The 21,696-nt window shown below is 39.2% G+C and overlaps 1 pseudogene; it reads right to left on the bottom strand.

Annotated features, from left to right (window-relative positions):
* Window positions 1–358: 358 nt before the first annotated feature.
* LOC113915864 lies at window positions 359–20,300 on the bottom strand (annotated as a pseudogene).
* Between the last annotated feature and the right edge of the window lie 1,396 nt (window positions 20,301–21,696).

Below are 21,696 nucleotides of genomic sequence, written 5' to 3'. Positions count from 1 at the left end.
CCGCGGGCTGGCGGCGAGGCGCGGACAGCGAGGGCCACGGCGGCGGCCCCACGACTTCGCGCGGCCCGCCTCAGCGCGGCTTCTTCGCCGCGGCCGGGGCCATGAGCCGGCGGCCGACGCCGGGGCGCGGGAGGGCGCGAGCAAGCCGGGCCGCGTCACGCGCGCGCGCTCCTTCGCTGGCGGCTCGCGGGCCACAGCGGGGAAGGCAGAGGGAACGGAGGGAGCAGCGGCCCGGAATGGCGCTGTTCTCCTCCCTCCGCGACTCCTCCTCCCCTCCCCTCCCCTCCCGCAACTGCCGTCACCTCCCCCGCCCCGCGGCTCCTCCCCCGCCGAGCCCCGCCCTCCCGCCGCCCTAACCCTATATTGTGACCCGCGGGGCGGTGGGGTGGGGCGGGGCCGGACTGCCTTGGAGCCCCGCCCCCCAATTCCGGCCCCGCCCCGCCTTGCGCGGGCCCGGCGTTCCCGGGGTGGGGCGAAGGCGCGCCCCGCGGGCCTTGTCTCGGAGCCGCCCCTGCGGCAGGTTGCGCGATGCCTGCCCTTCGCTCTGCGAAGCTCCAAGCCGAGGCCGAAGGACAGCGTTCTTTCTGTGCCCAGGACTTGTCGGATCGCCAGCTTTCCGAACTGCTCCAAGACATAACCTTTTCCCTTGAGCCTGGTAACGTTCCAAAACCGTGCTGGGTGCCGATCCCGGGCTCCTTTCTATGTCTCCGGTCCTCTCCGCTCGCCTTTCTAGGAATTTCACAAGCAGTAAACTTGCCCGAAGGGAAAAGTCAAGTGTGATTTAAGCAAAGGGCTGTCAGAAGTCCTTATGCTAGAATATACTTTCCTCCTTAACTAATCATTACATAAATGAATATTGACATTCTCCGTCTACTTCGTTCATGCAAACGCTGCGAGGCTCTGGAGAAATAAGGTTTATTTCCCGAAGATTGGATAAAAATGAAATATGGTCTATACAACACACAACACAACAAAAATACCACTGCCCAGATGGTACATAATTCTAATATACCAGTTGCCAAATAAGTAGCAATTAACCTTCCGGCATGGAATACTTGACCGTATATGGAACTGCAAGAAAAACTTAACATCGAGAAAGCGATCTTTACCCTCAAAAAAATCTTGAGCTTCACGAGCTAATCTGGGCATAGGAGGTGAGGGTGCGGCAGTGAGGGGGTAGAATAATCAAAGCAAATTGTCACAAATGCAATACACACATATGCAAATCCGGGTATAATTTTTAAACTGATGGCAAGAAAAGCAAGCTTAGTAAATGATCACTGAAATATTATCTGGTTTTATATAATATTCATGGATGATAGTGATTCTTAATATTTTGTAACAAAGCTCTGCACTTTACAGCCATCTTTACTCCGAACCTCAGATATATTCAACCGCCTTTTGAGATCTTTCCCTTGAGTCTTCATATGTATTTACTCATTTGATTTTGACATATCACAAATGTTATTTTATTGATATCCTATGTTTTTACCAGAGGAATTTGAAAAGTTGTGAAGTGGCTGGAAATACAGAATTTTAGAAATAATCCAACAGTCCTGATAGAATGCACAATTTTGTTAGGAGAACACTGAGACCCAAAGAAGGCTTCTTGCCAAAGAAAGCAAACTAGAGCCCATTTTACCTCACTTACAGACCAAAGTTCTTTCCAACATATCATCTTCATGTTTCTCTGTATTATGGATTAAAAAAAAGAACTCTATCCAGTTCATGACATCTGAATATAAGAAAGTTAAATTTAACATAAGTATCCAGTACTGTAATTAAAAAAAGGATATTGCCATATACTAAAGTTTAGTTTCAAGAATTTGGCAATCAATGTTCCTCTGAGTTAAATTGTTAGTTCTACAAAAATATTATTTTACCAGTGGTTACTAGATAATCATTAGATATATCTTTTTATAGGGTAGTCATATTTGGGCACTTTGATCATTTATTTCCCGCTTACTTCTAATGGTTTCCTACTGAAAATTTTAAAATCTTAATTGTTTTGTATGAGAAGGAAATTTCAAGTGTCCTTATATGCATTCTTTTTTAGAAAGCATACAATTAGAATGAATAGAGGATGAAATTTGAAAATTTCAGATAAATTTGCACATATGACACATTGCCAGATATCCTAATTCATTTTAACAATATGTCCCAATGTCAGTTTTTTGTTCATGAGTCAGCCTTGATATGTACGGTCATTACAAGTATATAACCTTAGAATATTATTTAATAATTCCTAAATTGTATTACTCTGGATTTTTGACGTGCAGGTAAACACTTAAAGTGACAGATTTCATTCAAATTAAAAATTTAGGGATACCTGGGTGGCTCAGTTGATTAAGCGTCTGCCTTTGGCTCAGGTCATGATCCCAGGGTCCTGGAATTGAGCCCCGAGTCGGGCTCCCTGCTCATCGGAGAGTCTGCTTCTCCCTCTGCCCTTCCTCCTGCTCGTGCTCTCTCTCTCTGAAATAAATAAATAAAATCTTTATAAAAAAATAAAATTAAACTTAAAATTTAGTTTTTAACAGCAAGTCTGTTTTTCTATGTGGGATCAAAATGATATTTCTAACAATATTCCGTATTGTGCCTTGTGTGAACCAAGGAAACTGGTATTCTATCTTGACTATTTCTCTTTATTTAGAACGAGTTTGAATATCCATTTCTGAACACCAAAAGTCTAGTATGTTGCCAAAGCACATTTGTAAGGCATGAGTAAGAGAAAAACATTCAACCACAGTGTAGATTTGAACAATTTCCATGACAAAAGAATGGTTCCTAACTCTCCCCTTGAGGAGGAACAGAATTATTTTCCTTCTGTAGGTCTATTGACATTCTAGGATGATTTTATTTCCACCAATAAGGGAACCATAAACAATCACTGAAAGAGGAGGTTTCCATGATGTCACAATGGTACCATTCACTGATAAGGTGCCCATAAATTAGAACCTGTAAGAGTACTATCTGCCTAATACATGTACAATAAAATGTTATTGAATTAAATGGGCAGTCATGAAGGAGAGAAACAAGTTTATTTATGTTTTTATAGGGCATGGCTAACTCTTAACTTCTCATTGCAACTGGACAGTTCTGTGGTCCTGACAGCCATATTGTTTATCTGACAAAGCATATCAATATTGGTATCTCCAGCTGTCAGTGGTACCTCATACACTGAGAGTCTCCAGATGTTGCTTCTTTGGTCAGCGTATTCATTTTCTAGGGCAGCCATAACAAAATACCACAGACCGGGTGGCTTAAACAAGAGAAATGTATTCTCTCACAGTTGAGAATGCTGTTAAGTCAAAGATGGAGGTCCCAGCAGGACTGGTTTCTCCTGCAGCCTCTCTCCTGGGCTTGCAGATGTTACCTTCTTGCTGCCTCTTCATATATTGTTGATCCTCTGTGCACACACTTCCCTGGTGTGTGTTCTTCTTTTTATAAGGTCATGTTGGATTAGTGTCCCATTCTAACAGCCTCGTCTTAACCACCACTTAAAGAACTTATCTGCAAATACAGTTACATTCTAAGGTACTAGGAATTGGGACTTCAACATATAAATTTTGAAGGAACACAATTTGGCCCATAACAGTCATATTCAATCTACTTTGCTTAATCCTACACTTCATACCTATGTACTATCAAATACCATTTTTCCTGCCCTATACCCTAACCCCTTAGATTAGTAAGAGATGCATTAAAACATTAAAGAATAGTACCTCCACATTTTCTGTCAATATTGACACTTCTAGTCGGAATAGTTTTAGGGGAAAAAGTTCTGTGAACTGAAAAAGGAATCCAATCTAATGTGAACTATTTATTTGCAAGATCCACTTTGAAAGTAAGGTCTATATGGAGAAAAAGCAATACTTTATCAACTGAGAGTCAGCACAAAAGTACAGATTTCTTGCATGAATCACTTGTTCCCCTTACTTTGAACAAGCTCCAAAGCGTACTCTGACACTGAAAATGACTTAGAGTTCCCATACCCTTCCTCATTTTTTACCTTTCTTCTGTTTCTACAATGGTAGACACACATTTCCCTGAAGGTATCCTATCATGTATATGGACAAAGAAAAGTATGTAGTCAAAAGTGATTAATGTCACTTCCTGAGACCTCTGTCCCTCGGGGGATAGAGTACCTGATTCAGAGCACATGATTGCTACATATATACAAATCCCAAAGAACAGCCCAGATGCAGATAGCTCTGTAATCTTGGGCAAATTGCTTAAATCTTCTGTGTAATCCTTGCCTATTTGCTTTCAGTACATTCTTGCACTTCATTGCTTTGCTCTGAATCACGGAAAGAACTATCCATGCATGTCCCATGCTCTCTGGCTTCAGAATGGATTTGGCATAGGTGGGGTATTGGAGGGTGAGAGAAAAAGAGAATCCAGGTTATTTCTCCTTCTCCTTCCTCTCTCTTTGGGCAGCTTCTCCTTGGGCTGTAGCTCTTCGGTGGGTCCAGCTCTCACCAAACTGGCCTACCCTGGTTCAAGGTCCTCCTGGTGAGGTGGGTCCCTGAGCTTTGGAAATCTTGACTCCTTCCAACACCCCCCCACACACACATTAAGAGTCATAATGATTTCTTGCTGTTGCCAAACTGGTTTAACTCCCTGTCTCTGTTTGGCTTCTTAGTTCTTTCATTACCGATATAACCAATTCTTTGGATTAAGTATCCCTTGATTTAAATATTGAGGGAGTATTATGTTTTTCTGACATTGCCTTTACTGACATGTTCTCTGGGTCAGTTCTGTCATCTATAAAATGGAGAATAAAAAATATAGGGCTATTTTGATGATTAAATGATTAAGTACATATAAAGTATTTAAAACACCATAAGGTGCAAAGTGAGTGCATAGTAAAAGTAAGCAAGTTCTTGCTTTTATTATAATTATAATTATTATGATTATTATTAGGTTTTCCTTGTGACCTGTACATTGAGAAGTTAAAACCCTTAGGTGAGCACCAAAAAGAGTTAGTCAACTGGGGTTGAATATTCTTAGTCTAGAAAAACAAGACATGAAGCAGAGTTAAATGAGGTCAGTTTACAGTATCTTACAGTCTAAGAAGATACTATTTCATTGACATTTCTGTAATAATTTAATATCAAATCATGTACAAAAGAACTTGCTTAGTTATTCCTAGGCAGCTACTTTACCACTAGTTTCGGACCCTTCGTGAATATTTGTATTCTTTCTTGGATAGTAGAAAAGACACAAAGGTCAGATGTAAATGCCTTTAACTTTTAAAAATACATACTAGAGATATGGCAAATCAAAAATTTATTTTTGGATGAGCAAAGTTATTAGCAAGTTGAAACAGAACAAAGGGAAAACCTTAAATATTAGGCAGAACCGCTACTCATTTTTGGGTTCTGCACAATGACATACTGAATGGGTGCTCATTAAGTGTAATTGAAAAGAATTTATGAACAAAAATGAAAACACATTTTTAAAATCTCCTTTCATACTTTTCAGGCTTTCAGGAAATGTTTTTAGTATATTTAGTATATCTGATATTTTATAAAATGAGATATGTAAACAATAATCTATTGTCTCAACATATTAGTTTGGTCTGTCTTTCATTAAGAACAACATATGGTATTTTTTTATGTGAAGGTTAGTTAAATGGTACTGTTCAAATATACCATGGCTTTCAGTTTGGGTTATAAACATCCATAATTATATGGAAATACTGACTGGGAATAAATGCTGTATAAATAAAAACAAGGTAACATTTTTTTAAAGATTTTATTTATTTATTTAACAGAGAGAAACACAGTGAGAGAGGGAACACAAGCAGGGGGAGTGGGAGAGGGAGAAGCAGGCTTCCTGCGGAGCAGGGAGCCCGATGTGGGGCTCGATCCCAGGACCCTGGGATCATGACCTGAGCCAAAGGCAGACGCTTAAAGACTGAGCCTTCCAGGCACCCCCAGTGTAGCATATTTTAAAATTAGATTCTATTGGTCTCAACTTCAGAACATTTGCTCCAAGACTGGCCATACTGTCAGGTGAGTTGAAATGGCTATTCTAGGCCTTCTCTTTTGAGGGGAATACAGGAAGCAGTCTATGATACATTAGAGTCAACTACTACTCTTTGTACACTTACTTATGTGCCAAGGCCCATGCTAAATGCTTCACACTTCAAACAACCTAATCTTTATAACAGCCCCATGAAATTGGAATTATTACACTCCTTTCATAGAGGAAGAAGCTGTGGCTTATTAAGTTAATTGCCCAAGGACACACAACCAAAACATATTAAACCAGTGTGAACCCAGGTAGGAGGTCTGTCTGACTTCAAAGCTTCTGCATTTAAACTCCCTACACTGTGGACCAGCCATTTTCTAAGTACAGTTGATAGATTCCTGGAGGTATTCAAAACCCTTCCAGGAGGCTGGCAAGATTCTCCCTTTTCCAACTATATATCTGTGTATATATACACAGATTTTCCTCTTATACTTCAACCCAAACAATATATGGTAACAGAGAGTAAAGCAGATTAGAGAATTATGTTGTCCTCTGTTAAACCAGACATTAGAGATTTGCAAAAATGTAAGCAGTCTCATTATTCTCACCTTTTTTGTTTTGAAAAATATAGTTATTGTCATAAAAGTAATATTTACATTAAAATGTAACGGGCTTCTTGGTTTTACATGAAATAATATGTTTGAAAATTCTCAGTTTTAACTTCTAATACCATAAAGATTGATAGATATAACTTACAGACATAAAATCTCATTGAGATCCTCAGTAATTTTTAAAAGTGTAAAGCAGTCCTAGGATCAAAAATGTTGAGACTCACTGCTTTAGATTTCCATCGTCATCAGTCATTTTGCAAGAACTAGCAATAAAACTGATCTGACAGCTCTTTATGTCTCTCAGGTATCATGTATCACTATTGTGATCCTTCAAGAAATTGAAGTAGAACTAAATTGAATCATAATTTCTTCCTTATCCAAGTACCATTCAAAAACTAGTTTATTTCTAGGTGTATAAATTACCATGTAGAAAAGTAGAGCCCTAGAAATGTATGGATGAAGAAATGAAAGACCTGTTGTTGAAAGGATCAAAGATGAATTATTTGAAAGTGGCCTGAAAATGGTAAAAGACAATTCAAATGCATATTGTTATAAGTTATCATAATATTTTGGCAGTAATGAAACGATGGTACTTAGAAATTGGCTTTAGGAGATAACCATAGTGTTATTTAATAAATATAATTTTATTGCACTAATATATTACTATATTATATGTGTTACAACAAATACAATAAATATAATAACTTTGCATTTAAGTGTTCTACCATATATAAGTCACTTGAATATTCAGTATGTCTCTCACTAACTATGCTATGAGACAGTACAGGACCTACTCTATATTCATTTTACAAATGTGGAAACCTAGTCTCAGAGTGGTTGAGTGACTTACCAACAATAAACAGCAAGTATATGGTTGTGTCAAAATTTTTACCTAGCATAATACGTCAGCAAATATTTATTGAATTAAAAAATAAAGACATCAGGCCTTTTAATTCCTAGTCCAGGGTCTTAACTCAGGGTAATGTATTTTGCAACCCTGCCTCATTTGCCAACACTATTCAAAATGAATTCAAAAGGGCACATTGTGGGTATTCATTTAGCACTCACGTATGCAGATCTTTGTCAGGAGAACAATAACAGATGAAAATGATATGCATTCTTTTATTAAGGACTTGTGTTCAATCCTTAAATTTATTTTTTTCCATCTTCAAAGAGTAAGTGATGTAATGCTAACTGTCTTTCAACATAGCATATTAGGATTAACTTCTAAAAAACAGAAACACACACACACACACACACATACACGAGTTTCAAAAGTATGGTAATTTTGCCAAATAAATGGGAGTTTAGTATACATCTTGTTTATGACAAGTCCACTTAAGGCAAACAAATGATCCCACCTTATTGGCTCTTTAGAATTTCAGTACCATGGACAAAGAAAAAAAAAAAAACACTCTCTACCCCAAAAAAACCTTATAGCCTGATGGGGAGTCAGCTACAAACACAGTGTCATAGTGTACAAGGTAATGAGGAAACTAGGAATAAGATTAACCTAACTATTGCTAAATAAGATGGTCTTTACTTTGATGCAGTTCACAATCTGTTGAGAAAATGGGGAATATAGATAACAATACTAGATGTTAATAAGCAAATTTATTTATAAATTACTGGAAGTCAGATGAAGGAGAAATGGACTCAGTCTGAGAAAATAAAGCAAGGTTTCACAAAGGTGACATTTGATATAAGCGTTGTGGAAAAAAAATGAAGTAGAAGTAATTGACAGCAGGATCCTCAGGTCCCAGCCTACTAAAAACTGAACATTTCCCTCACAGAAACTTGAAGTAAAAGATCATGAACCTGTTGTATTTTTTTTTTTTTGATCCAATTACCTGCATGTGATGAGCAGAAAATCCTGTTGATAGAGTCTCTACAACAGTTAGGCTGGTGAGTAGGTGACATGGACAGGGGGCGGGGATACCCTCAAGAATGGCAATCATACTTCTTGAACATTGCAGAACCATCATTTCAATTGGAATCATCCACAGCTGTGTATATGAATAGCAACTTCTGGGAAGACAGGAAGTCTCCAGAACCATTTTGTTATCTTCTTTATCTAACTACTGCCCAAAGTGACCATACACTTGGCCATTAAATAATCTTACTGTTATGTTTTAAAATTCTGAGTTTAGGGGCACCTGGGTAGCTCAGTCAGTTAAGCATCTGACACTTGATCTCAGCTCAGGTCTTGATCTCAGAGTCCTGAGTTTAAGTCCCACTCTGGACTCCATGCTGGGTGTGGAGCCTACTTAAGCAAAGTAAAGTAAAGTAAAGTAAAATAAAATAATAAAATACAATTGTCTGACTTTATTTCAAGTTTTTCTTGCACCTCATATCTGCTTCACATTTTTATCAACAATATAATCAAACTAAGCTTATTTTTTGAAAATGCCAACACTTTGTATTGGATGTATCAGAGGCTATGTTTTGGGGTAAAGGCAGCCCACTATCTGAACCCCACGTTTGGGCAATTGACCATTGTGTCTCGATGAGAGGTAGGGCCCCACATACTGCCACAGAAATAAAAAATGGCAGATACTTGCTCTCTCAGAGCCACAGAATGAACTCTGCCAATCAGATGTTCCCCCAGTCTCACTGACTCTCTAGGTAGTGAGACAAGAAAGAGACAATGTAGAATTCTTTCTAATGGTGGAAGTGGTGGGGGTAAGGGGAAGGTGGTAGCCGTGAGGGCTTCATGAGCGGTGCCTACTATCAAGTCAAGGACATAGCAACACACTGCACTGGCTTGAAGGCCATCTCTTTAACTGGAGTTCTAACCTTCCCCACACCGTAGTTCCTATTCATTTTCCAAGCTGAATTCTCTCTGCTATGTTTTATTCTGTCAGCTGCCAAGTAGGTTTCCAACACACTATTTTCTTAAAGGCAGAATTGATTTCTGTCACTTATAACAAGGAGCCCTGACTGGGCCAGTTTTTCCTAAGTAACAGAAATATAAGGTAATTGCATCTTGTAGTACTTCTAATTGGAAAATTTCTATGAGAAATGCATTTTAAGAATTTCCTAACAATCACTAAGTGACAGGTGATGGCATCCCAAAGGAAGGATGTCTTTATGGTTGAATATGAAGAAAGATACATTAATTTGAGTAGCTCACATGGACTTCCAAGCCTGAGGGGATAAAATTTTACTAGACTTTGCAATTCCAATGCTTGCCAATTATAACCAAAACATAGCTGGTTAATGGATACAACTCATTCTGCAGTTGGGAACAGTCAGAGGAAGCAATAAAAGTAGGAGATGAAAAGAGCAGTTTCTTAGCAGGGTTGAACAGAAAAAGAACCAGGGTACTACAAGAAGGAATTCATCCACTAATTAATTCATTCAGAGAATATTCAAGGAATTCTTGTGTCTAAGTGAAGGAAAACACAAAGAGAACCAGAGAGGAATCCAGCTCTCAAGAAGTGTGTGAAAATACAGACTTGTATAAATATAATGATACAAAGCTGTCATAGTTACCGATGATATTCCAGAGACCTGGGCATTAGTTTTCTACACTGCATCATAAATGACCACAAACTCAGGGGCTTAGAATAACTCATTGTATTATCTCACACTTCCTGCGAGTGAGGAGCGGGCTTCCCTGGGTCCTCTGCTCAGGGTTTCACACAGCTGCAAGCAAGGAATCACTAGGACTGGGGTCTCCCCTGGGCTCGAGGTCCTCGACCAAGTTTCCATGGCTGTTAGCAGAATCCGTTTCCGTGTGGCAGCAGCAAGGCTGGCAGTTTTCTCCTTCAAGAGGGAAGGAAAGAGAGAGGCTCTAACTCTCTGGAACAGGGCCCATGAGATTAGGTCTGGTGGTTGCCAGAGGGGAGGTGGGCGGGGGATGGGTGAAATAGATAAAGAGGGAAAAAAACCCACACATACTTTCAAAGCATTTCAGTAGACGGAAGACACTGGTAAAAATCTGCATGTGCACTAGGCTCTTCCAACATTCAATGGGGGCAATTCGGTACTAGAACAACACTGATTTCATCAAATCCAATCTAATCCACATTCTCTACCAATCTAAGTTTACAATTTGTTTTATTGGAAATTTACAATATAAAATTCCTACAGAACTGGCTGGTACACTGGGACTTTGGTCCTAAAGACCGAGGAAATAACTATCCCTCATAAAATTCTAGCCTTCTCATTATTCCTACTTTTGATATTTATCTGAACAGTTAACAGAATTGCAAAGCATTTTGTTTGCAAATATTTATTCTCTAAAGACTCTAAATTATATGCTTGATGGTGAGATATTAATTTATTATCCAAAATAAGCAAAAGAAAAATAAAAGCAGACTTAAATACCAATGACTACAAATTTGGATATGAAAAGGATGTTACTTTCCTCTTGAGATTTGTGTTTTGTTCAAAAGCATATAGCTAAACAAAAGTTTTAAGAAGAGTCATCTTAATTTTCCAACTAGTTATATTGTTTGTTCAACTTGAACCAAAATTAATGTGGAAAATATTTTACGTTGAATAGACTGCAAGGATCACACACACACACACACACACACACACACACACACACACACACACACACACACATCAAAAAGCCCCAATTTATGGTTAGTAACATTAGAACACTAAAATAGTTTCCATCTTACTTCAGTTAGAATTTACCCAGCACAAGTACTTTGCTGTTTAAATATTTATTAATGTGTTTAAATATTAAAAAGAAACCTCTCTGATACTAGACGTGCACTAAAACAAATTAAAATTGGTTTCTGAGTTTCAATATTGATATTCTCTTTGGGAAAAAATGAGAAAAAGAAAACAATGACAAGAAGTTGCACTCAGGGACGTCTCAAAGCCAAAAATAAGATATAGAAACTATATTTAGATTGATAACTGAAAATCCAGGGAATTTTACATATTCTTATTCCTGAACTCAGCTAAATAAAAACTTAGTACACTTTCTCGTTCTTAAACTGGGTGGTTGTGGAATGCAAGTAAAATGTACATGGTTGGGAATTATTGTCTTCTCTCTGGAGGTATAAAGATTTTTCAGATGTCTTGTTTTTATTTTTTGATATTTTGGTCTTTCCTGAACATAAAGTTGGCATTTGAGTGTGTATATTCTGCCGATATTTTGTGACACAAGCAGCATTTATTGGATTTACAAAGTTAAATAGTTTCCTTTCATATTCTGGAAAAAAATAGTATATTAGTAGTTACTCATTTTCCACATCTTAATCTGTTTTTTTTTTTTTTACTAATTCTATTCTTAAGGTGATCAACAGATTTTTTTCCTTCTCTTTGTATCTTGATGAATAACCAGCCAGTGCCTCCAATTTAATCGTAAATGTGAGTCATACAACAAATATGAATAAATCATAGAGCTAGAAATAGATTTTTCCCATTTCACAAAAATTGAAAAATAATTCTAACAATCTCAAAGTTTTAATTCAGGTCAGTGCTAATTCCAGGGTATAAGTGGTTTATTCTGCATTAATTTATTGCCTTAACTTAGGTTGTTCTTATTTTTAAAAGATAGTGATAATTTTTCACAATATTCTTGTGCTGTGAGGCATCCCGTTTTAGTGACATACATTCAAACACAAATGTATGTCCCATTTTTTAGAATGGGAATTAATTTAGAAGTCTTTCTTATTGCTTACCAATTTTTCCTGGCATCTTAACCATATTTTTAAAGTTTAAATTGATTTTTGTAACACAGGGGAAATATTGCCTCTTGTTTTTGATACTACATTCGATCATTAATGACATTTCTACAAGACAGCTATCAGCTAATCATCATGTTATGCATATATATGCCAATTTTACAAACACTCTGATGGTGGGGAGGTTAAGTTTATTTTTTTAAAAAGTCAACAGTATAGCTGGAGATGTTTGGAATTATTCTTAATTAAGAACAATTCTATTTGTCAACAGAATGGAGACTTTCAAGAAAAATTTTTTAAATTGGGATTCATTCAGTCTTTTTTTCAAGACCTTAGAGAGCCATCTCAGACTTTATACAGTAGTTGAAAATCACACATCTATCCTGTAATACACGTTTGATGCTAGTTCTGACTAAACTATTAAGGTTGTATACTTACCCAAGACAGTTTAAAAAGAGAATACAAAAGTGGTGGAAAAAGAGCCCATGACACACTAACTCCTCTCAAGCAGAATTATACCTTAATGCGGACTATACACCTACACTGCTTTCCTTTCATCAAAGTCTGTTGTCATTTAAGTTTGGAAATAAACAGTCAAATGAATATTCATCCAAAGATTCAAAGGATATTTACATTAGCCAGGCAGTGGCCTGAGGTTCAAGAGCAAATAAGGACAATAGTCCTTGCTCTCAGAAAGCTTATTTTCTACTAGAGAAAAAACACAGGTAAATACAAAGCGAGGATAAGTGCAATGAAACGAGTATGTTCAGGGTGACAAAGGCAGATGTGATCACTTCTGACGGGGAAGATCAATGTAGCGGATGGAAATGTTTGTGTCCCCCAACAGAATTCATATGTTGATATCGTGATCCTCTTTGTTTTGTTATTAGGAAGTGTAGGCCTTTGGGACGTGATTAGGTCGTGCGGGCAGAGCCCGCCTGAATGAACTAATCCTCATGAATGGATTCGTGCTCTTCTAAAAGGGACCTCAGAGAACTTTCTCACCCTCTTTCTTTCTTTCTTTGTTTTTAAATTTTATTTATTTATTTGAGAGAGAGAGAGAGAATGAGAAAGAGCACGTGAGAGGGGTTAGGGTCAGAGGGAGAAGCAGACTCCCCGCCGAGCGGGGAGCCCGATGCGGGACTTGATCCCGCGACTCCGGAATCATGACCTGAGCCGAAGGCAGGAGCTTAACCAACTGAGCCACCCAGGCGCCCTCACCCTCTTTCAACCATAGCATACAATGAGAAGTCAGGAGTCTGAACCCAGAAGAAGGCTCTCCTCAGAACCTGGTCATGCTGTCATCCTGAACTTGGACTTCCAGCCCTGAGAACAATGATTAAATAAATATCTATTGTTTAAGCCACCCAGTCTATGCCTCTTCGTTACAGCAGCCAAAACAGACTAAGATAATAAAGTCTTCATAACAGCACTGACACAAATTGTACCCCAAATGGAGGTAATTGCTCCCAGCGGAATGGACAGAACAGCACAAGCAAAGGCATAGAAACTTGATGCATCAGGTGCTTCTGGGAACCTCAAGAGTGCTGGTGCACAGCATAAAGGATGGTGCCACATAATGTTAGAGCCTTTTACCAGGCGAAGAAGGTTGAGCTTATAAGACATTATGTTGTCTGTTACTTGTTCTCAATATTTTTAGAACTACTTCTAGAATGGGAGCTCCTTTTCCTAGGAAATATCATGTGGAAAGCCAATGTACAAAAATTATACATAAGTGAGGCCTCTCTGATTGAGGATGAGGTGCCCAGAGGCACTGTAGTGATACAAAGACCTATTTCAAATGCTTGTCACATAAAGACACACATTCGAAGAGCAGGCACCTTGTCTTTGGAACATCGAAGATGGCATGTCCATTCAGCCCTTTGCCAACAGGATAAAGGCTCTTATTCCTAGTTCTATTAAAAACATGAAGAAGTGCTGCAAGAGAGGAGAATGTAGCCATATGGAGAAGGTGTCTATTGTTGTTTTAAACACCCCGCCCCGCACCACCCCCCCCCCAAGAGATCTGCTTTTTGTTTGAAAGGGTCCTGAGAATGAAGTTGGATGCAGTGGCTCCTGAAGCTAGCTAGGAAATGCATTACTTTTTTGAACTGCCCTGTTTGTTTTGCTTCAGTTCCTTAAACTTGGGATTGCAGTTGATGTTAGTAACAAAACAGCGGCTTGTTAGATACTGTGTGAAAGAAGAAAGGAGGAAAGAAAAAAGAAAAGGGGAAGAAAACCAATTAGATTGGGAAGGAAACATTTGAGAAAGAAAAACATAAAGAGCCCTTATGTCTAATGAAGCTTTTGCTGAAGTTTCTGCGGGGTGGTACGTAACATGACACATTCTCCCTCTCTCTGCACAACCTTAGCAAACCATCCATTTCTCATTACAGCTTGACAGAGTTTTGAGCGTTTTGTGAGAGATCCAACAATGTGCTGAAAACAGCTTCCAGGTAGATAAGGAACCAAGGGTGAGGCTGGCCAGGAAGCCTCCATGAGTGAGTTTTGGAAGATTGAGTGATTTACTGTTTTTTTCTGAAACCTACATATTAACTTAGAAGATACATGTCACTTTGACTGTTAAGGTTGTGTTGTCAATTAGGGTTATAAGGCCATCTGATCCTGAGCTTTCCCTGCTACTTGGATTCCAAGTTGTAGCTGCTTTTACTTCTTCCTCCTGCTTGGTTAGCAACTGGTTCTGAATTCATATCAACTGTGGACAACCATGAAGTGACCAGGGGTTATTTTGAACATCATTCCCTCAGATCCTCTTTAGGAGCTATAAAATTCACCTACACTAAGAACTGATTAGAATAATAACTAATAGGGGTACAGGCTCATATTTCCCCTGGCCAGAAAAGTTCCAGCTTCTTAATTTCCCATCTTAACTCTGTTGAGAGTATCAGATGCCACACTGAGGACAAATGAAGAAGCAGCCACAAAAGGAGGAAGCTTAGCTCAGCTCCAGGGGGCTCATCTTCAGAGCATACATACATAACATTCATCTTGCTATCAACCCTTCAGTGAAAAGTAAAAGGGGCAAGGTTTTGGGATTGTTAGTTTTGTTTTTGTCAGGCCCATGAAAAGAAGAACCAACTGATGTGGCTGAAGAAGAAGGAATGAGTCAACTTTTGATATATAGGGGCAATATAATGGTTAAAAACACAGACTCAAAAACAGTGCTTTTCAACCATTAATGAACCTACATATCACCTGGGAATCTTATAAAAAGTCAAATTCTGATTAGTAAGACTAGAATGGGGGCACAGGATCTGCATTTCTAAGAACATTACCAGTGATACAATTCTGCTGGTCCAAGAATTCCGCTTTGAGTGACAAAATTCTAGAGTCAAATTGCCTGTGTTCAAGTCCTCATTCTGGGTTGCACCAAGCTATGCCCTTGGGTAATTTGATACCATTTTCTCATCTGCAAAATGGGAATAATATTATTACCTACATCCATCAGTTGTTGTAAAAGTTAAAAGAGTTAATACAAATAGCACAGAGAAGAGTGTCTGGCACATGGTAGGTGTCAATAAATATTTGGTGAATGGTAGCCAAACCATGGAAACAACTCAGATGGGTGGATAGAAAATGAATGGATGAATGGATAAAAAAAAGATGTGATATACATACACAATGGAAGAGTAAAATGTTGGTTACTGGGAAGGGAGGTGGGGGGTAATACTGATGGCATTTAAGGGTACAAAGTTGTAATGAGTAGTAGATAAGCCATAGAGATCTAATAGACAGTATAATGAATATAGTCAATAATTCTGTACTATAATGATGTAATGTGATAAATATTGCTTCAGTGGCAATCAAATTACAATATATAAATATGTTAAAGTAATACACTGTACACCTTACATTTATAAATTATTTTTTGTGAAATTTATCAAATAAAAAATATTTGGTGAATGAATTACTTAGCAGCAGGATAGGAGAATAAGAAGACTAAAAAGGGTCCGTGTTTTTGAACCCAACTCTTTTACATCTCCTCAAAAGATTCATCTGACCTAATTCGGTACCACTGGTTGTCTTTGCATCAACTCTGGAGAATCCTAATTAGGGCTAAAAAGAACAAAATGGGAAGCCTCTGTAGAAGCTAGAGGATGAGAGTAGATAGGAGACAGGTAGTATGACTTGGACAAGATGGGGGCTGGGGAGATAAGTTTACAGACTCAGAGTAGAAAAGCGACAAAAAGACCCTGAGATTAGGGCAGTGAAGAGAACTGGGGAGGGGCACAATACAAGTATGATGAAGGAGGTTGGCCTGGTAAGGTGTGGCATTAATTAGTGGGCACAACTGATGTTTAGGGAGAAGTGCGGATAAGTCTCTCATTTTTCTAGCTAGGGTAAGAAGACAAATCTTGGGGATCATTTGCAGAGACGGAAAGTAAAGGGAGAGGAAATACATCATAAAGGGGATGGATAAAGAAGGAGGAGAATAAGATGGCACACAGACTGATTTTGGACATGGTGGAAATGGTTTTGGAGCTAGATAATGACAGACAATTAGCAATCCAGGCCTGGAACTGAGGAGGCACACGTGTTGACCAAACAGACTTGGAAGTCATCAGTATTTGTGTATTAAGGACCTAGACGTCTACCCAGCAAAGTAAGAGCTGTAAGAAGTGGACAAAAAATGGAGGCCATGAAAGAGACTGAGAAAGAAGGGAGAGGTAGAAATAAAGTCTAAAAGGACATAGAGGAGAAGGCTAGGGAGGAGAGCGCTTTAGCAATGAGGGGATGGTCCACGGGGCCCAATTCCACAAAACAACAGCTACTCTCCCAGAAACCAGTCCTTCCTTCATGATTCCTCTATATTGCTGCTGGGCCCAATATCCTGAAACACCTTTTCCATTGTGCCATATTTATTCTCTTCCATACTTTACAATGTATTTTTTAACTTGGAAAATATATTTTGTTTTGGAACATAAGCATCTGTGTATCTAAAGTGTTAAGAAATGCATGATAATAATAAATCTCAAATTTAGGATGATAATTACCTCTGCAGAGGGTGGGACAGTTATTATTAGGGAAGGAAGCACTCAGATTTCAACTGCATTGATAATGTTTAATGCTTAAGCTAGGTAACAGGATCATGGATTTAAGTTTCTGCATACTTAAATAATACCAAAAAAGAAAACTGTTTAAGAAATACCTTATAATGATAGCAACCTGAAATTCATCCTAAAATTTTTAAGGTCTTCTCAGTTTGGGATCTCTGTCTCAACTATTTTCCACAATTCCATAGAGTATTCTCTTCTGAATCCATCTTTTTTCTACATCATCCAAAAAGGTCATTGTCAAATATATTTCTTTGCCTTCTTTCAGTCATAGTGTCCTGTGCATCTCCATCTAGTCAGGAAGTACTCTCCAAAATCTTTACAGACCTTTAAGCTCGGAGATCCTTGTTGCCAATTTCTCCATTGGGAATGAACCCCCTGTCCTCTGAAATTCAATGAGTGTGTGTGTGTGTGTGTGTGTGTGTGTGTGTGTGTGTGTGTGACGATCTTATCTATCACTTTCAAATTTATCTGCATTATATTTCTCTTACTATATTGTTCAATAATTTTAATCTTGGTTACATAATAAAATTATCTGGGGAGCTCTTAAAAATATTCTTGCTTGGACCCCAGCTCAAACAGGCCCCACTTCAAATAGGCCTGAATGACAGAATTTTTAAAAAGCTTCCAAAGTAATTCTAATATATAGTTATAGCCTAATCATGCCTTGAAGACAGGGCAACCAGGAACCTCAACACCAGTACAGAATTTTACATATATAAGAAATGAAATATAAGCATATGCAATATGTAAATATGAGCTCAAACACCAATTTCAGTCAATGAAAGTAGGTAAAGCTAATAATCTTAAACTGTTACACTATTCTTCTTCTGACATTACAATATATATAAAAAATCCACTTAGCAGTAACTTGACCTTAAATGTTTCAACATAATGAATCTTTGGAAACAAGTTATGAAAATGTGCAAACAGGAACAGCAGAACTGAAATTGAACACTGACTGAAAGGATGTTAAATACTAAAATCCAAAGAGACAGGGCCATTAATAAGAGCTTTTAGTTTTAATGTTTGACAACTGATCCTTAATCCTAGAAAAGATCAAAGTAGCAGTAGACAAGTGTAAAGGATATAGCATAAAGAATGTAGGGCATTTAGTCAAAGAATGACAATGCAAATATGTTAAAGAAATTTGGTCAGGATGCTATACACTAGTGGAAAAAATGTAGGATCCTGTTCTAATTCTCCTAATTAAATAATAACTGCTGATAACTTGTCTATTGCCTTGCTTTTTAGAGGCAAATGGTATTTAAATGCCTAAAGTTGTTTCATCTATGCTAGTTCTGTTAAAATTATATGCTTCTATTTGCAAAAGTCTTGACAGCAAGAGTTAGATGATTGTTTATGTCATTGACATCCCATCAGAAAAGAGAATATGTTTTTAATCCAATTTTTCAGAAGTAAAATGAGTAAATATACTAGACAACTTTTAATGTCTCTTTCAACCCTTAGATTCTTTCAATTATTTCTATTGATCTATCCTCAAATTCACTGATTTTTTCCTCAGTCATGTCACAATCTACAAATGAGCCCGTAGCAGCATTCTTCATTTATGTCATAGTGCTTTTGATACCTTGCATTTCTTTTTTTTATTCCTTCCTAGATTTGCCATTTCTCTGCTTATATCACCTCTACATTCTTGCATATTGTCCATTTTTCCTATTAGGACTGCTACAATATTAGTCAGTTATTTTATTTTATTAAAGAATTTTTTTAAGAAACTTTATTTTCTTTCAACCTTATTTCCATTTTCTACCTGAGAGTCTGTGGATGAACAACTTAAGGCCACTCAGTGGTTGTTCTTACCCGTTGAGTGGCCAGAGCAGTGAGACATGCAGACCGGTCCTCAGTGGCAGGCTGAGCGCTCTAGTCTTTAGTGGATAACTGCTGGGTAGGCACAGAGGACACCTGCCTTCAGATCAGCCTGTGACCTTGGGCTGAGGAGCAGTGAACTTAGGAGCTGGAGCAGTCTATTCACCCTGAAATTCCTCCTTAGTCACATAGCCTTTTCAGCAGTGATCTGCTCTTCCTTTTTTTTTTTTTAAAGATTTATTTATTTGAGAGAGAGAGAGCAAGAGAGAGCAAGTGAGCACACGAGTGGGGGGAAGGGCAGAGGGAGAAAATCTTCAAGTTGACTCCCTGCTGAGGGCAGAGCCCCTCGCCCCTCGAAGGGGCTCAATATCACGACCCACGAGATCATGACCTGAGTGGAAACCAAGAGTCGGACATTGAACCGACTGAGCCACCCAGGTGCCCCTTTTCTCTTCCTTTTCAATCTCTTTTCAGGATTTCTGTAAAAGGAGAAATCAGACATGACCTCCTATGGATGTTCATAGATGCTGCCGCGCATGTGCAGAACTTTGGCGGGCAGCCCCAGCAGACCCACTGAGTGAGCTCCCTTGTTCTGCAGGATGTCAGTGTTCACGCACTGCAGAGGAGAGTCTGTGTTACACCGAGCGGTGGTAGGCAGGTTAACGTAAGACACTTCTGTGAGAGGCTGGTGGTAAGCCTTGGGATCAGTTATTACCAGAAGCTTTAGTTCCCGGAAGACTGCCTGGATCTGGTTCCAGGTTCCGGGAAGAAGTGGCCAGCGATAGGAGTGGTTCCAATGGCAGCAGGAAAATCCAGCACAGCCTACTGGCCAGTATTCCCAGACAATATGGCACTGCCATCAGCTGAGTTTTCAATGGCAACAATGGCATGAGCCATCAGCAGAAGCTTCTCTCAGGGTCTCTTCAGATAATATAGATGCCATCACTTTTCCTTTTTTAGATGTACTGTTCCATTTCAAAGTCAAGGTCAGTGCCACCTGAGTGGGTTCCTGCTGCAAGCAATTGGAGGACATCCTCCCTCTTCATTTGCAGGACATCAAGGGCTCCAGACACTATGAAAGTTTCCCTTTCAGTTACAGCGGGAACCCAGAACAATGCTGTATAGACCTCTCTAGATAGTGCAGAAAGGCTAATCATAGTTATTTTAAATTCTCTGCATGATATTCCCTAAGCCTGTGTCATATCTGAAGCTGGTTCTAACATTTGCTTTGTCATTTTAAAGAGTGATTGACTGATTGATTGGTTGATTGATTTATTGGGGGAGTGGGTGTGACTGGGGGGAGGGGCAGAGGAAGAGGGAGAAGGAGAGAAGCAGACTCCCCGCTGAGTGCGGAGCCCAACTCAGGACTCCGTGCTCAGTCTCAGTACCCTGAGATCATGACCTGAGCTGAAATTAAGAGTCAGACTCTTAAGTGACAGAGCCACCCACGCGCCCCTTGCTTTGTCATTTTTAGACTGTGTTTTTTTCTTGCCTGTGGTAGGCCTTGTAATTTTTTGTTGAAAGGTGAATATGATATGCATGAACAACTAAAACTGAGGTAAATAGGCCATTAGTATGAGGCTTTATGCTAATTTTTGCTGTCGCTCTAGATGCCAGGAGCTACCAATTCCTCTAAGGTCTGTGTTTTATTTTCCCTCTTGACATGGGGTTTCCCTAAGTATGCCACTGCAGAGAAAGTCTGTTCCTTGCAGAACTTACAGATGTCATCCACTGTTATATTGGAACCCTGTTGGTGTGGTGGTATGATAGGGGCAATGGGAAGCATTCTATAATCTTTACATTTCAGCGTTTTAGTGGGCCTTTTTGTCCTTGGACTATGACCTTCACAAGTTTTTCTCTAGTGGTAGAGCTTCTCCTACTTCCCCTCTAGCCTGGACTCCTTTCCATGCCTGCAGCTGTATGAATCTATTTCCTTGAAGTCCTGATCCCTGTTGACTATGTTTTGGGGGATTTTCTGGTTTTTTGTTTTGTTTTGTTTTAATTTTTTTTAAAGATTTTATTTATTTGACAGAGAAGAGAGGCAGTACAAACAAGGGGGAGCAGCAGGAAGAAGGAGAAGCAGGCTCCCCGCTGAGCAGGGAGCCCAACTCGGGACTCAATCCGGGGACCCTGGGATCATGACCTGAGCTGAAGGCAGCCGCTTAACCGACTGGGCCACCCAGGTGCCCCTGGTTTTTGTTTTATGCCTCTTCAAGTGAAACAGGAGGGCTGGAGGTGGGTGGAGGGGAAGGAATTCTCTTCTGCCAGCTGGGATAAGGCTCCGAAAAAGTCCTTTCCACAGGAGAGGAGTCCCTCATTATGGTTAAAACTGTTGTTTTATTTCCTGGTGATTTCTCTTCCCCATTCCCCTGCCAAGACCACCACAATCTTTCTTGGATCTTCACAGTGAGAACCTAGTACAGGTATGAGAATCAAAGCCCATGAAAATGTGGGACCCTCTTAAGGCTGCAGCCTCCAGAAGTTTCTCACTCTTACCTTGGTCCCTGTTCAGCTTCCAGCGATCCACCAAAATTACCATGACAGTGTTCCTAC

This window comes from Zalophus californianus, chromosome 1 (genome assembly GCF_009762305.2).
Source record: "Zalophus californianus isolate mZalCal1 chromosome 1, mZalCal1.pri.v2, whole genome shotgun sequence".
NCBI lineage: Eukaryota > Metazoa > Chordata > Mammalia > Carnivora > Otariidae > Zalophus > Zalophus californianus.
This window is presented reverse-complemented; position numbering and strand designations above follow the sequence as displayed.